The following is a 16,316-nucleotide window of genomic DNA, read 5'->3' as shown; positions in this document are numbered from 1 at the left end:
AAAGGATAATTACCTCTACATCATCAGCTTGGCTGCCTTCAGCGTCGTCCTGATAATAGTCATTGTCAATGAGGTGTATGAAAAAAGAGCCAAGAGAGTCAAGTTCTACCTCTGAGTCCGGATTATCCAGGTCAGCATCAGCATTTGGTTCAGAAGACTCAGTGGTCCTTTTCTTCGCAGGTATTTTAGTAACCTTGGTCTTGGGGCGAGGTGGCTTGGCCGGTTTATCCTGTGGCTTCTTCTTCCAGAACGGATCATCATCCTGTTAAAGATGGACAAAATTTTGAGAGAGTATTTAAAAGGATTAAGGTAAAATAAAAAGTTATATGATTCTTACAGCTGGCGGTTTATTGGAAGTGCAAAAAGGACTAAACCCTGTCTTGCTACAAACAGCCTCCGGTTCATTCAATATTTTCTTGATAGATTCAGTAACTTCAACCTCTGTTAGCTGAATGTCAATATGACGTTGAGGATCTTTCAAATCCCCTGTGTATTCACACATTAAATCAGGGCGCCGGCTTAAAGGCATAATACTCCAGGATATCCAGCAGCGAACAAAGTCAACACCTGTTAAACCGTTCGCCATAAAGGCTCTGAGCTTTGAGAGTTGTGGTGCGTAGTTGGACCGTTCCTTTGCAGTCAGTCTCTGAGGAAATGGATGTGTTTTGCTAAGCCAGTGGGGACAATAACCCGACAGAGGATTTTCTTCAGTTGGAGATGTATCTCGGCAATAAAACCAAGTCTGATTCCAGTCCTTGGGGTGACTATGAAGCTTGGCGTGAGGGAAGCTGACATCTTTTCTCTTCTAAATAGCCATTCCCCCAAGTTCAGTATTGGGTCTGTCGGTAAACTCTGTACGACGGTTCAAATAAAAGAAATCCCTAAACAGTTCAACTGTGGGATCTTCTTGAAGATAAGCCTCGCAAAATACTTGGAAATTGCAAACATTGGACACAGAGTTTGGTCCAATGTCCTGAGGATGGAGTTGGAAGCTGGAAAGTACATCTCGGAAGGATTTTGATCCGGGAGGGCTAAACCCGCGGCCCAGGTGGTCAACAAACACGACTACTTCCCCATCCTTAGGCTCAGGTGGATTTTCTAGACCAGGGACCCTCCAGTGGATAAATCAATGCCGGTTTAAGATTTATGACGGACAAGCATAAAGCGACGCAAGATCAGAAGCAGAAACAGAGGCATATACACATTGTTAAACCGGAGTCTGACATTGTTAAACCGGAATCTGACATTGGAGGAATTAAAAATAAATGAATTGGCGGTTTAAGAGGGGACTAATGGTACCTCCCGGATTATCATTTTCTAAAAGGTTAAACCGCCTATATTGGTATGGAAGGTACAGATCTAAAAATTCTAAGTAAGGGAAAAAACAAGTTTCACAGATTGGTATGGTAATTTCAGATCTGCAACGTATCAGTAAATCAAAATATATTCAGACTTTAAATACAGGTGTTCAACTAGTTCATCAGGTTCCGATGAGTTTTTCTATGCGAAGAAGATGTTCTAAGGATGAAAAAGGGGATTATAACTACGACTGCGCAAGGAAATGTCAGATCTGAGATCACCACTTGCACTATGAAGATGAACAGAGAAGAACAACTTCGAGCTTTGAGGCACGTCGAAACCCTAATGGCGGATCTAGAACAAGGAAAAGCGAGACTTACTGTTGTTGATGGAATAACGAAGGTGCGCCGCGTTTCTCTGGTACGTTCAGGTTGATGCAGCGGCCGAAGATGAGGTCGAGGGCGGAGCTTGACGACGGCGGCCGCGCGAGAGGGTCAGCTCGGCGCAAGGAAGAAGAAGAAGTGAGAGAGGCACGGGGGGAAATGAAAAGGACCCCCCGGCTTTATTTATAAGGCGAAGGGATAAGTGACAGGCGCGAAAATCGAGGAGCCCAAAAATTGGATATGTGGCAGAGCTATCGCCTTAATTGTCGGAGGCTCATTAATGGAGGTGAGATATGAACAATTTTTAATAACAGGTGCCGTCATGGCGATTTATTATGATCCTGGAAGATGACATCATGGCGGTCTACAAGATTTATGCAAAGGTGCTAAAAGAGGAATTTTCCTAAGTGTTGAAGATTGACATGAACAGGTTCAAATCAATCTGGGGCCTAATGTTGGGGATATTACTACTGGGTATAAACCGGCCAGGAGAGGCCGGGTTATCCCCATAATAAGTTACTAGCAAAAAGGCCTGTGCGTTGCAACGGGAGAAAGAAATCTCGCATATCTCTAGCTGGGTCAGTTGGACAAACTGTGTGTGGCCGATTGGCGGATTATGAGATCGAACCCTGCCATCGGTTATTTTATTTTTTGTCAGCTCTCTGGACGTGGGCCACAATGCGTGGTCAGGTGGGCTTCCTCCGTGGGGCCAAAACATGTGGCAAGTAACGAAACCAAATAGTATACGTGAAAATTAATTGAAGCGGACTAAACCAAGCGGGACGAAACCAAGAATATCACCTCCCTTTAATAGTACGTATAGATTTATATTTGAAGCCCATGAAGACAAGGAGTGTGGCGCTTTACGAAGGCCCAGGGCCCAGGGGCGGATTAAGGCCTATAGACATAAACCACCATTGATATGTAAACATGTGTTGTAAGATAGGAAAGGGTAGAAACCGAGCCGGACACGTTTATGAGCCGGCCTCGGGATTCTGTAAATCGGCGGGCGTCAACCTATGTATATAAAGGGACGACTCGGCGGCGGTTTAGGGACAACAAACAACAACTCGAGAGCCAGGCATAGCGGATTCGCTCCCTGGTCATCGAAACCCTAGCAATTCCACAACAGCTAGATTAGGCTTTTACCTTCACTGCAAGGGGCCGAACCAGTATAAACTCCCTGCATCCTTTGTCTGCTTTAACCCCTTTAAGCTAACCCGTCGCGATGGCTCCACGACTAAGTCCTTCCACTAGGACATCTGCCGTGACAAAACCACTACAATTTCCATTCTTCAATTCCGGACAATCATTGGCGTAGTGCCCAGTCTTCCCGCACTTGAAACAGGTAATGTGACTTTGATCCTTCTTGGCGGGTGTGGCTGGGTTAGAGCGGTTCTGATTGGTGCCTGCTCCATTCCCGTTTCCATTCTTGGGGCCACTATGGTTATGCGAACTACCTCCATTGTGAGTGTGGCCTCCATGGCTATGGGTAAGTCCTCCCGAGTTCGGGGTGAAACGAGGCTTCTGCTGAGCTCCTGAATTGTACTTTCCTTGTCCATACATCCTTTTGCGGCTCTCAATCTGCTGCTGCTTCCCTTCAATCATAAGGGCCTTGTCTACCAACTCCTGGTAGTTGTTAAATGTTGCCACCATCAACTGCATGCTCATCTCATCATTCAGCCCTTCCATAAACTTCTCCTTCTTCGTGGCATCTGTGGCCACATCATCAGGGGCATAACGAGATAACTTACTAAACTCATATATGTACTGAGCCATAGTATGATTTCCCTGGCGCAAGTTGCGAAACTCACGCTTCTTCATGCTCATAGCTCCAGTTGAGACATGGGTTGCGCGAAATGCTTGCTGAAACTGATCCCAAGTGATATTGGCTATAGGGAAAGTGGTTGTGTAATTCTCCCACCATGAAGCTGCTGGTCCATCCAATTGATGTGCGGCAAAACGCACCTTCTCAGCATCTGTGCAACCTGCGGTGGTCAACTCCCTTCCAATCCTGCGTAGTCAGTCATCCGCAACTATTGGCTCGGTGCTACTGGAAAACACCGACGGCTGCAACCTCAGAAAACGGGCTAAGTTGTCAACTGGAGGCGGGTTGTTGTTGTTGTTGTTGCAGCTGTTGTTGTTGTTGTTGTTGTTGTTGTTGTTGTTGTTGTTGTTGTTGTTGTTGTTGTTGTTGTTGCCTTGGTTCTGGACTAATATCTGCATCAAGGCATTCTGCTGCTGGATCAACTGGGTGATCTCAGGTGGGAAGACAAATCCGGTGTCACGTCTCGGAGGCATCTGATGGGTTTAGAGGGGAGAGATAGAATAGAATGAGGTCTAGTGAGAAAGCACTACCCATATGCACATGAGACAAACACAATCATATCATATCACTCAATCAAACAAGCAAGGGCATACAATCGGTCTAGAACTATCATTACAAAAATGCTCGGACTACTAATATATACATGGGGAATACTACTAGTCTTGTGGTGGTCATCTAGAAATTTTGATCGGTGGAAGATTCCATGATATCCGCTCCAGCTTCGTCTTCATAATCATCATGACTATCGTCGGGGTCGGAGTCGGTGTCGCCGATGATGATATAGTCTTCAGAACGAATTTCCTTGGGTTCGTCGTCTTCTCCTCCTGGCGCGGGGTCTCCTAGGAATACTCCTATCTTTCTTATCAGGTCATTCTTCTCCACTAGTATTGCGATTTGCTCCTCGTATCCATCGCGTGTTTACTTGAGTTCCTCTTCTAGCTCTGTGATCCTAGTCATCGCCTTCTTCAAATCCATCATGATGCGCACATCTGGTTCTCCTGTCGATGAATGTGCTGGTTTAGCTCTTGGATGAAAGTTGCAATGGACCTGTCCCTCCTGGTGTTGACTATCACCCATTGCTCGTCTCGGCGCCCAAATCTGATAGATAGTATCCTTGAGATCCTTGTGATAAACTTCGCCAATGCGTCCCATGGCAATGTGGGCTGCCATGCTCTTGCCTAAACTCCAGCTTGGTGCATCAAAGGAAAACTCTATGGGCTCAGTGACTGGCGGGAATTTCCTTCCTGGAACTTGAACTCAAATCATCCAACGCTCCTCTTCTGGTAAAGTAGCGGTGTAGGTCCTGGTGAAGTTTGGTATTCCGATGTTCAGATACCTAGTGACTTCCTTCAAGTGTCGTCCAAAGGGTGTGTCTTCATCCGGTTGTGCAAACTTGTTCCTTGAGTCCGCCATCCTAAAGAGTAGAAAATGGAGAGGAGTCAAAAATGAGTAGAGAAGAGTGACCTATGACTTATCTTAGTGGTCGTGTCCTACATTCAGCGTGTGCTCTGATACCATCCTGTAGCGACCCGACCTCAGACGGTCAAGTCTCTGTGTTCAGTGTCATCCCTGGATCGGTAATGCTGACACACACAGTACTTAAATAGATTTATAACAGAGTAGCAATCACACACTTATTACATCGAATGTCTCAAAAGAGAACTTATTACAATAAATATGGCTTAAGGCCATCTAAATAAGATAACAGCGGAAGGCTTGGAAGATAAAGTGAGTCCATCAACTCCAACGGCATAGCTGAGTGCATGACAAACGACCTATGACACCTTACCCGTCGTCTGAAAAGTCTGCAACATGATACGTTGTAGCCCGAAAATGGGCCAGCACATGGAATATGCTAGCAATATAATGATACGTCTCCAACGTATCTATAATTTTTGATTGTTCCATGCTATATTATATTCTGTTTTGGACATTATTGGGCTTTATTATACACTTTTATATTATTTTTGGGACTAACCTATTAACCGGAGGCCAAGCCCAGAATTGCTGTTTTTTGCCTATTTCAGAGTTTCGCAGAAAAAGAATATCAAACGGAGTCCAAACGGAATGAAACCTTCGGGAATGTGATTTTCGGAACGAACGTGATCTAGAGGACTTAGACCCTACGTCAAGAAAGCTACCAAGAGGGCACGAGGTAGGGGGCGCGCCTACCCCCCAGGCGCGCCCTCCACCCTCGTGGACCCCATGTTGCTCCACCGGCGTACTTCTTCCTCCTATATATACCTACGTACCCCCAAACTACCAGATACGGAGCCAAAAACCTAATTCCACCGCCGCAACCTTCTGTACCCAAGAGATCCCATCTTGGGGCCTTTTCCGGAGCTCCGCCGGAGGGGGCATCGATCACAGAGGGCTTCTACATCAACACCATAGCCTCTCCGATGAAGTGTGAGTAGTTTACCTCAGACCTTCGGGTCCATAGTTATTAGCTAGATGGCTTCTTCTCTCTTTTTTGATCTCAATACAATGTTCTCCCCCTCTCTTGTGGAGATCTATTCGATGTAATCTTCTTTTGCGGTGTGTTTGTTGAGACCGATGAATTGTGGGTTTATGATCAAGTTTATTTATGAACAATATTTGAATCTTCTCTGAATTCTTTTATGTATGATTGGTTACACTACAAAAAAATACACTTCCGTGATGATACGTGTTTGTCACAGTAGGTCGCGTTTTTTGTCATGCATGTACATCCATGACAAATTTATGACAGAATCAAGATAGTCATACCTGTGCTGTCGTAGAAGTGTTCCATGACATTACCAAAATTATCATCACGGAAGTGTCCACTTCCATGACGATAAATCGCGCGTCACAGAAGTGCTTTCGTCAAGGGTGACCGACACATGGCATCCACCGTAACGGAATGCCGTTAAGCCATCGGGTCGGGTTTTGGATCCGATAACCCGTTAACAGCCCCGACCAATGGGGATTTTCCACGTGTAAAATCATCATTGGCTGGAGGAAACACGTGTCGGCTCATCGCTGGGACAGATGTCATCCACTCATTGGACAGTAGGCGCCTATGATACGTTGACACGTGGCACGGCCCAACAGAGGCCCGTTCCTGTGAAAAGGCCGGCCCGTTTGACTTGGTCAAAAGGTGGCGGGCCGGCCCATGGAAAGCCTGTTAACGGCCTGTTCGCATATAGCCCATTTACAGCCCGCTAACCCAAGGCCCGTTACGCCCTATTTGAATTAGGCCCAGTAGCGTCATCTGGGCCATCCAATATGATTCCAGCCCGTTTTCACTTCTGGCCCATGTATGGCCCATGACGTCTTTCGGCCCATATGAGGCCCTATGTAACTCTTGGCCTATTAACGGCCCGTGGTGAAACTGGCCCGTAATGAACAGTGTATCACTTTACACCCATTAATGGCCCGTGGTGAAACTGGCCTGTAAAGAACAGTGTATCACTTTATACCCATTAACGGCCCGTTATTCCGTTGGGCCGTTTCCAGCCCATGTTATCTTTCGGCCTTCTCAGAGCCCATTTATTCTTGGGCTATTTTCCAGCATTCGTTTACTTACGGCCCGTTACTGTCATTTTCTGCTTGTGGGCCAAATTCAGCCCGTGGTTACAGTCGGCCCGTTTGTGGTCCGTTAATACGTTGGGCCGTTTTCATAGCGTCATCAAATACGGCCTATTAACGATGGCCCATTATGGTCGGCCCATGAACGGACGATTTCAACTCTAGCCCGTTTACGGCCAGAATGTGGTCTGTTTGGCCCATGTTTGGCCAATCGATCATACGGCCCGTATAAGGCCCATTGATGATACAGCCCGTAGAAGGCCCATTGTTTCTACGGCCCGTAGAAGGACCACTGTTTCTACGGCCCGTAGAAGGCCCACTGTTTCTACGGCCCGTAGAAGGCCCACTGTTTCTACGGCCCGTAGAAGGCCCATGTTTCTACGGCCCGTAGGAGGCCCAGTGTCACTACAGTAAATATTAGCCGATGGTTATTGTGGCCTAGTTTTAAAAAATAGGTTATGCAGCCACTAGCAAACCGTAGAAAAAGAAGTTATGCAGCCACTGACTACAAGCAAACAAATAAACAAGACAACAAGGAAATAAATAAGCAAGCAACTTACACTAGGCTATCACGGCTATTACACATATTACATCCACTGGGCATCAAAGTTCGCCACCAGTGCAAATATAGGGAACACAGCTGCATATAAACGCCGCAGCAAAACAAGTCCAGGACTGAAACCACTTCAGAAGAGCTCAAGAAACTATATCCTGGGTACCCATAATGCTGGTAAGATGCTTAGCAAGCTTATTAACTTTCTCTTGTTTGGCGCTTAAGTCCTCCAGCGCTTGCTGTTGCACCAGAAAGTATGCATCTGAATTCTGCAGGGACTTCCTCAGTCCTTCGGCTTCCTGTCCTATAACATCTGATCGATGTCTTTCAACTTGAAGTTGAGACTCAAGAAGCCGAACTGATTCAGGCAGCGAGTTCGAAGAGCTGGTGCCAGCAGTGGTAGCCAATAACTCGAAGACTACATCAAGACAGGACTTTGGGGTTGTCTCAGTGTCTTCAATATAGTTTTTATCAGCCTTCTTGGAGACCAACAGGGATGTCTCACTATCTTGAACCTTATCTGCATTACTTCCTTTACCATTGCATAATAGGGGACTCTTCTCCAATATTTTATCCGCGTTCTAAAAGAGAAACAAACAAACACATCTCAGGTTTACAATGTAGTATATGAAACTCATTTTGGTAAACCTGTTCAGTAGTAAGGTGGACAGGATAACAGCATGAAACAAACATATATCTATGTAGTATGGTCACTGTATGGTCTATATCATTCTAGTTTATGTTGCCAAATCAAGATAGATACAGTTCGAATCATATCTATTTAAGACAAAGCAGCATAGACAGAATATAAGTGTGGGAAACTACACAGCAATAACAACACTTGTAATGTGCATGGCATGAGAACATAACTGTTTATTCAATTGTAACTGAAATCAACATAGAGCAAGTTACAACAGCAAACAGCCAAACACGTTGAATAAACAGGTTTAAAACATACCTGTTGCGCCATTGGAGTTTCAATTGCATCCTTCAAATTTGAAATTAGTTGGTATCAGTAAATACAGTGATGCAAGAGCAAAGTAGTATGAACCATAGCTATGGAACCTGACATGAGAACAATTCTTCTTCTGCTTTAAGCGTTGACTTCAGGTTCGGAGTGGTGGTCCTCGTGATTTGGGCACTGCAGTTGCCTTACTAACTGCTCGTGTTTGGGTGCTCTATGGTGGAGACGGTGCTGTGTCAACGGGAACTGGGTGTCTATCTGCTGGGGTTGGGGTTAGAAGGAGTGTAGCTGGTTCTCTGTCCAACTGGGTAGGGGTACAATCTGCATGAGTGTGGGTTATGTGTGGCGGGGCTGGTTCTTGGGCAAGTACAACCGTGGTTCTATCTGCATTGACAGGTAGCACGATCTTTTCTGAAGACCGTGTTTTTACTCCCACAGATACTGCCATCACTCCCTCCAATTGAAATGGCTGATAAACAAGAAAAGTAATTGAATGTACAGACATTGTAAGATAGACAGGTGCAATGGATAGTAGGGAAGAAAACAGGGCATGAAATAATTCACATTTATGTTGTCTAAGCAAACAGAATAGCAGGACATAATTTCACATATATGATGGCTAATTAAACAGGATAGCATGACACAATTTCACATGTATGATGGCTAACTAAATAGGATAGAATGACATACTTCAAAATATGATGACTATGTAAACAGGATGACATGATATAACTATACGATGTGTCTATTAAAGTGGTTGGCATGCCATAAATCACAAACATGCCGTCGATGGAAACATGATGGCATGATATAATTCACGGATAGAATGACATAATTTAAAATATGATGACTATGTAAACAGGATGAGATGATATAACTATATTATGTCTTTAGATAATGGGTTGGCATGCCATAATTCAGATACATGCTGTCTATGTAAACATCATGGCATGGCATAATTCAAATATATGATTTATATACTAAGGAAGTGAGCAGAGGGCAATCGCATATATGATGTGTCAACTAAGGAGATGGCATTCAATATTGTGTATATGATGTAAAAACTAAGCATTGCAATACAACATATGCATTATATGAGTAATATAACCCTGCCAAGTTTGAGCATACACCTCAGGGGGATAATAGGACTGGTCATCTGCCTCCGAATCCTCCTCTGAAGAGCTATCTATAACCAGCAAGATAACTGCTTCAGCAGGTAGCATTGTCTGCTCTGAAGACCTTGTTTTCACTCCAGATTTCTCCATCACCAATTCAAATAGCTGATGCACAGGAAGAGCAGTTGAATATACAAACATTGTCGACAAAAGCAATGAGAAATACAAAAAAAGGACGGCATGATATAATTCACATATATGACGCTTGCCTAAACAGCATGGCATTGCATAATTCACATACATAATGCCTTCCAACAAGATAACATTGCATAATTCACATATATAATGTCTTGCAACAACATGGCATTGCATAATTCACATATATGGTAATTAGACACTAAACAGGTGGCATTCACACAAAGCATGTCTAAACTAAGCAAATGACATAGCAATGCAAGATACCATACGCACGATATGAGCAACATAACCCTGCCAAGTTAGGGCATGCACCTCGGGGGGGGAATATGACTGGTCATCTGTCTCTGAATCCTCCTCTGAGGATCTATCGGTAACCAGCAAGACATGCGCTTCGTCAGATAGCATTGTCTGCTCTGAAGACCTTGTTTCCACTCCAGATTTTTCCATGACCATGCACAGGAAGAGTAATTGAATGTACTAAAATTGTTGACAAATTTAACACGTAATAAAAAAATGATGGCATGATATAATTCACATATAAGATGACTGGCTAACCAGGGTGGCATTGCAAAATTCACATATATGATGTCTGGCTAGACAAGATGGCATTGCATGATTTACATATACGATAAAGAAACTAAGCAGATGGCATTGACACAAAGCATGTCTAAACTAAGCAGATGACATCTTTAATGTATACAGTAAGCAATGCAAGGCACCATATGCATGATATTACCAACATCAGCATGCCAAGTTAGAACGAAGACCTCATGGGGTAAATAGGAGTGGTCTTCTCCTTCTGAATCCCCCTAAGAATAGTTATCTTCCTCTTGATTACGATCCGAAATGGGTGGAGGGGGGCTGCCTTTGCGCCCACCATGGAACGACGTCTGCATGAAATTTTATTGCCACACAAGGCTCGTCTCTTTTGCTCTACATGACCAGTTCCATTGTGTACAATAACTGGCATGCATAGGAATAAAACATAGTGAGATTATGTAAGGAGTGCATGCACAAATCCAGAGTGATGGTAGCAAACTGTGGATAGACCCAAAACCAATGATAGCAGGCAGCTAATAGCTTTAGTTAAAAAATACAGATAATGGCTCCTTTAATGTTTGTTTGCACCCAACATGAAACTCATAGTAGACACCGGAGATTAACCAGATAGTAGACAGATAGTACTGATTGCTGCCCCAATATGTACCCCACAACCATTTAAAAACTCAAGTTTCAGCATTAGTTTGGACCTGACTCGGAGTCTAATAGGTGAACACGATGATAATGTAGCATGTCATCATATTAAGCGACGCATAATGTAAGCAGCCACGGAAGAGTGCGACCTCTCTTGCGGACCCGTGTAGTCCTCAAGGTCATCTGCTCAATTGATGATGGTAATGCAGTTGCCGTGGCTGCCGGCGGCAGGGAAGAAGATCTGAGGCGGCGAAAGACAGTCTGGAGAGCGGATCCCTGCTGTGGTGAACCCTTCCATCGTTGGAGCAGCTGAGCTGGGGTGGAACACAGCGCCGCAGGAGCAGGACAAACCACACAAGGTTTTCTTTGACACATATCTGTAACAGAAGTAATTGAGTAAGGGCTTGTTTGAATTTGAGGATTCTAACAATGCAGGGATAGGAAATAGACAGGAATAGGATAGGAATGCACGTGCAAAACAGAGAATTTAAAAACACAGGATTTCTGCCAATCTGGATGTTTGATTCACAACAATTGGAAGATCACAGGATGCAAAAAAGCATGGTGAGATTAAGTCAAACCACAAGAAAATGTACGGTTATAATGCTATTATGCTACTATCTCTTAGTCTTGTGCTTGATGAATAGGAATATGAAAAGGAGGAGAAGTGGAAATTAGAATTCCTACGGTTTTTCTTTCAAGGAGACACTAAAGGAACAAATCCTACAGTTTTCCTTTGCTCCATTCCTTTGCACCAAATTCATGAAAAGTAGTACCATAGGAAACTTTCCAATTCCGATGTTTTTCATTCACTTTTCCTTTCAAGCACTGGCGATTCTAGTAGGCAGGCTTGAGGAAGGAAAATCCTACACTAGAAAAATGTTTTTGTGCTACTTCTATTACTTTGGACCCAGGCCACTGCCATACTAGCTCAACTCCTAGGCCCATCAACAAATGCACAGCTCAAACGCGGAGAGATAAATAATGATGGCGTTCAAGAGAGTCCATCACGGATAGCTAAGTTGCCTGGTACCTCACTGCTTGTCATATAGTAGGCTAAAATAATCATATTTCCCGTTACTACGAGTGCTCAGTGGACAATATATATAACATGTAGAGTAAAAAAGAGATGCAACAAGTGTACAACCTCTTTGGCGAAGCCATGTCGATCTCAGCGTGATTGGGTTGGCCGGTGAGGATGCTCCGGCTGACTTGGCTGTCGGAGGAGGGGAAGAAGATCTTAGGCGTCTGGAGATGGAGCCCGAGGTACTGCTCCACTGTGATGGAGGGTTTCGTCGTTGGAGCAGCTCCGGTGAGTTGTATGACGCCGAGGCTGAAGCAGGACAAGAGAGACAACGAACAACGTTAACCTGAGTGGAATTCTAATAGCATCTCCAATACAAGACGTAAAATACATAACCACAAAGTGCTAGATGTAAAATACATCAGCCGCTCATCTCTGAACTTAACTGTCGAAACTGAATTTAACTGTCGAAACTGAACTTAACTGTCAAAACTGAACTTAACTGTCGAAACTGAATTTTGCTGTCGAAACTGAATTTTGCTGTCGAAACTGAACGCACTGGCAAGGTGAGGCTACACGTCGGTCGACTGACTTTTTCATCTTTGGTCAGTCGATTTTGCAGCCGTTGGATACGAAATCAAGGGCCTGCGGTTCATCTTCAACCTCCACCCCCCTGAGCCGCCAGCCACACCCAGCCAAACAGCAGCCCCCCGCCGCCCGCGGCCGGCGGTGCGCCGCCCCGCCCGCCTCGAAAACACTCCCCACCGTCGGTCCGCCGCCGCCCCGGCCATCCCTCTAGGCCCCCCGTGCCGAGCTTTTTCTGTGGCGATCCCCACGCCACAGCCCCGCCAACGCCCCGCCACCGCCGGCGACCATCGCCCCCATCCTGAACCCTAAGATAGATAGTGGGGTACCTCTCCGGCGAGCCCCCCTCCCCGCTGTGGCTGGTTCTTCCTTCACCCCGGCGAGCCCCCTACCCCTTGAAAATCGACTGACCCAAAAGTCGATTCAGTCGACTGGAGTGTAGCTAAATCGGAGCAGCATCGCAAGCAAGAGCAAGAGCGAGAGCAGCAGCGCGAGCAAGAGCAATAGCAAGAGCAGACCAGGCAGGGGACCGAGAGCAAGAGCAGAGCAGCAGCGCGAGCGAGAGCTAAAGCAGCAGCAGCTCCTACTGATGTGGACGTCGCCGCCGAGGGAGCGACGCCGTGGAGGAAGTGGCCGGCGACGCCGGCGTGGATGGAGCCGCGCCGTGTCGGCTCGGGACCGAGCGCCGACAGCACCGTGAGATCAAATCAAGAAGAAAATGCGGTGATTAGTGTACAACCTCTTTGGTGGCGCCGATTAGGCCGCAGCTTCATCCGAGGAAATGGTGATGATGATGCTCTTCCAGTGGTGCAGGTGAAGACGGCGGTGTGGGAATGGAGGTGACGCGAAAGATGAGGGGAACGTCGGGGCAGCTCCTTGGAGGTGGAGGACGGGGTGGCTGAACCGGCGGGACGATGAGATCGATGACGGATCCTCATCTGGTACGGTGGATGAGGGATGTCGAGGTGTTGCTGTGGACGACGTTGTCAGGGAAGAGGCTCCGGCTGGGTGGGGGACGGAGCAGGGTGTGGGGTTTTGTCGCGGCTTTTCGCGGCGTCGGTGTACGAATGGGTGGGCGGATGGGATGGCAGTGGAGAACCATGGCTAAGAGACGCGCTTGTCCGAAATGTGGGGTAAGTTACGAAAGTACCCCCACCTATTTTAGGTGGTTCTTTCGGTTCAGGGGTACCACGGGCATTTCGCGTGTCGGGATTTCACAGGAGGTGGGAGTTTTCGCGCGCGTTGTAATTTTGGAATAGCAAGGCGCGGGTTGAGATGGAGGGAGTTGTCGGAGCACAACGAGACAAAGATATATCTTAAATATTTCGGGCTAACAAGGCGCAGGTTGAAGAGGCGGGAGTTTCGCAACACGATAGACAGAGACGCTAGCTTGAATTTTCGGCATAACAAGGCGCAGCTTGAAATTTCGGAAGAACAAGCTTAACGTGTACCCAAAAAAAGACATTTTGCACCTCAACACGCACAACACACACACAAACACCATTTAGACTAGAGTAAGGTACACATGCATTGCACGCATGAGATTTGGCAACCAAATTATGAATAAATACCACATTATAGCATGCAAGCTTTGAGTCATATATGCATGATGTAGATGTTTGTTTAATTCTTATAGTTCATTTCATTCAAAATCATCTAGTTTTTATAAGAAAGCTAATCTATTTTAAGATTCATGGAATTGTGCGTCGTAAGACATAAAGTAAAAAATAAAATAATGGCAAATCATGTAGAAAAATATTTGGGCAATTCTGATACGGAAGATTCTAGAACAAGTAAGAAGTGCTTGTGTTTTGATGTTTGTGCATTATGCTTAAGTTCAACCATGGAGTCTTCTAGATTATACATGTGGCGAAATCTGGTGGAATCTAGATGATATCCAACAGCCAGTAGTGCTCAAATTTGCCATCTTTGGACCATCGGATTCGCCTCATCCAACGACCATCTTTCAAAGTTAAAGTTACCCGCACACAATATAAAAATATATAAAATATGATATATATATATATATAGGGGTATAGATGTAGATATTTGATGCGAAAGCCGCCCATCATCTCCAATTAGAATAGTGTGTGCATGCACGGATGCGACGTGGCCAAATGATGTCTGCCATCGGTATCTCAAATTCAAATCAGTCTGACCTTGTTCAATGTGTATACATTACAACATGCTCGTTTCCAAACCACACCACGCAGATCTCCGTTATATTCATGCATGCATGGGTTTCAAACATCAGGATCTCTTATTCAAATATTTGAATTCAACTTTACATTGATTATGACCTCACCTATTCTTTTACACCCACACAGTAGTCTTCTCTTTATAATTGTACAACTAACTTTCTCTCGTGCATGCATGCACACACACTACCAGTCGGCATTATCCATCGCACGCATACAATCTTTTCTTCAGGTCGGTCTCCCATGAAGGCACACACCCACACACATCCCCTCTCCATCATGTCGGGCATTCTTTATCTCTCACGCGTGCATGCGCAACGATCGATGTTCCTCTATGTATGTGTGTATATAGCTAGGTCTTTCATAGTTTTCCACACAAACTGATCAATCGATATATCCAGTGAGGTCTCACCCTCTTTCCCACGTCCACATCGATCAATCTATACCTCTCTATATAGGATTAACATATATAGCTAATACACCCACATTAATTATATATCCAACGTCCCCCTCTCATCATCCATGCCTTCTGCTTCATCTCTCAGACGCGTGCACAATGGCGAAGACAGGGGGCAGTAAGGGCCCTGCCCCCTCCCCCCCTAACATCACTATATATCGAGGCTAATATGAATGTGATCATTAGACAATTGCTGCTAAAAATGGTTTAAGTTCATGAATTGACCCTCCTCGTAAAGGATTAGCAATGCTTGGCCCCCTAGCTCATTTATTTTTCATGGCTCCGCCACTGCACGCAACAGCGCACGTGTTCGCCCCTCTCTCTAAATATCGATCTCGCACTTGTGCATTCCTTCATAGTCTCCCTCCACTCGGCCCCTCCCACCATCTTCTAGCCTCCCACCGGATTTTGCCACATGTATAATCTAGCAGACTCCATGGTTGAACTTAAGCATAATGCACAAACCTCAAAACAACAGTGGTTCTCTTTTGTTCTAGAATGTTCTGTATCATAACTGCCCAAACTTTTTTTCTAGTTGAATTGCCATTATTTGTTTTTACTTTATGCTTTACAACGCACAATTCCATGAATCATAAAATAGATTAAGGCCTTCTTTGATTCAAAGGATTCTCAAAGGAATTTTGGAGGATTCTAATCATTAGGAATTTTTCCTATCTTGGTTGTTTGATTCGTAGAATTGTAAACCATAGGAATTTTTCCATATGATTCATTTTCACTAGATTTCATAGGAAACATCCCATCCACTCAAACCTCTTTGAAAGAATTCTGCGTTTTTTCTATGCACAATCAAACACTCGTACAATCCTGTAGGAATCAAGACGACATTCCACTATAATTCCATGTTTTTCCTATTCCCGCGTTCTTAGCTTTTTTATAAAAACTAATTGATTTTGAATGAGATGAACTATACGAATTAAACGAAGGGCTACATCAGGCATATATGAC

Source organism: Aegilops tauschii, chromosome 1, assembly GCF_002575655.3.
Source record: "Aegilops tauschii subsp. strangulata cultivar AL8/78 chromosome 1, Aet v6.0, whole genome shotgun sequence".
Classification (NCBI taxonomy): Eukaryota; Viridiplantae; Streptophyta; class Magnoliopsida; order Poales; family Poaceae; genus Aegilops; species Aegilops tauschii.
Note: the sequence above shows the minus strand (reverse complement) of the source record.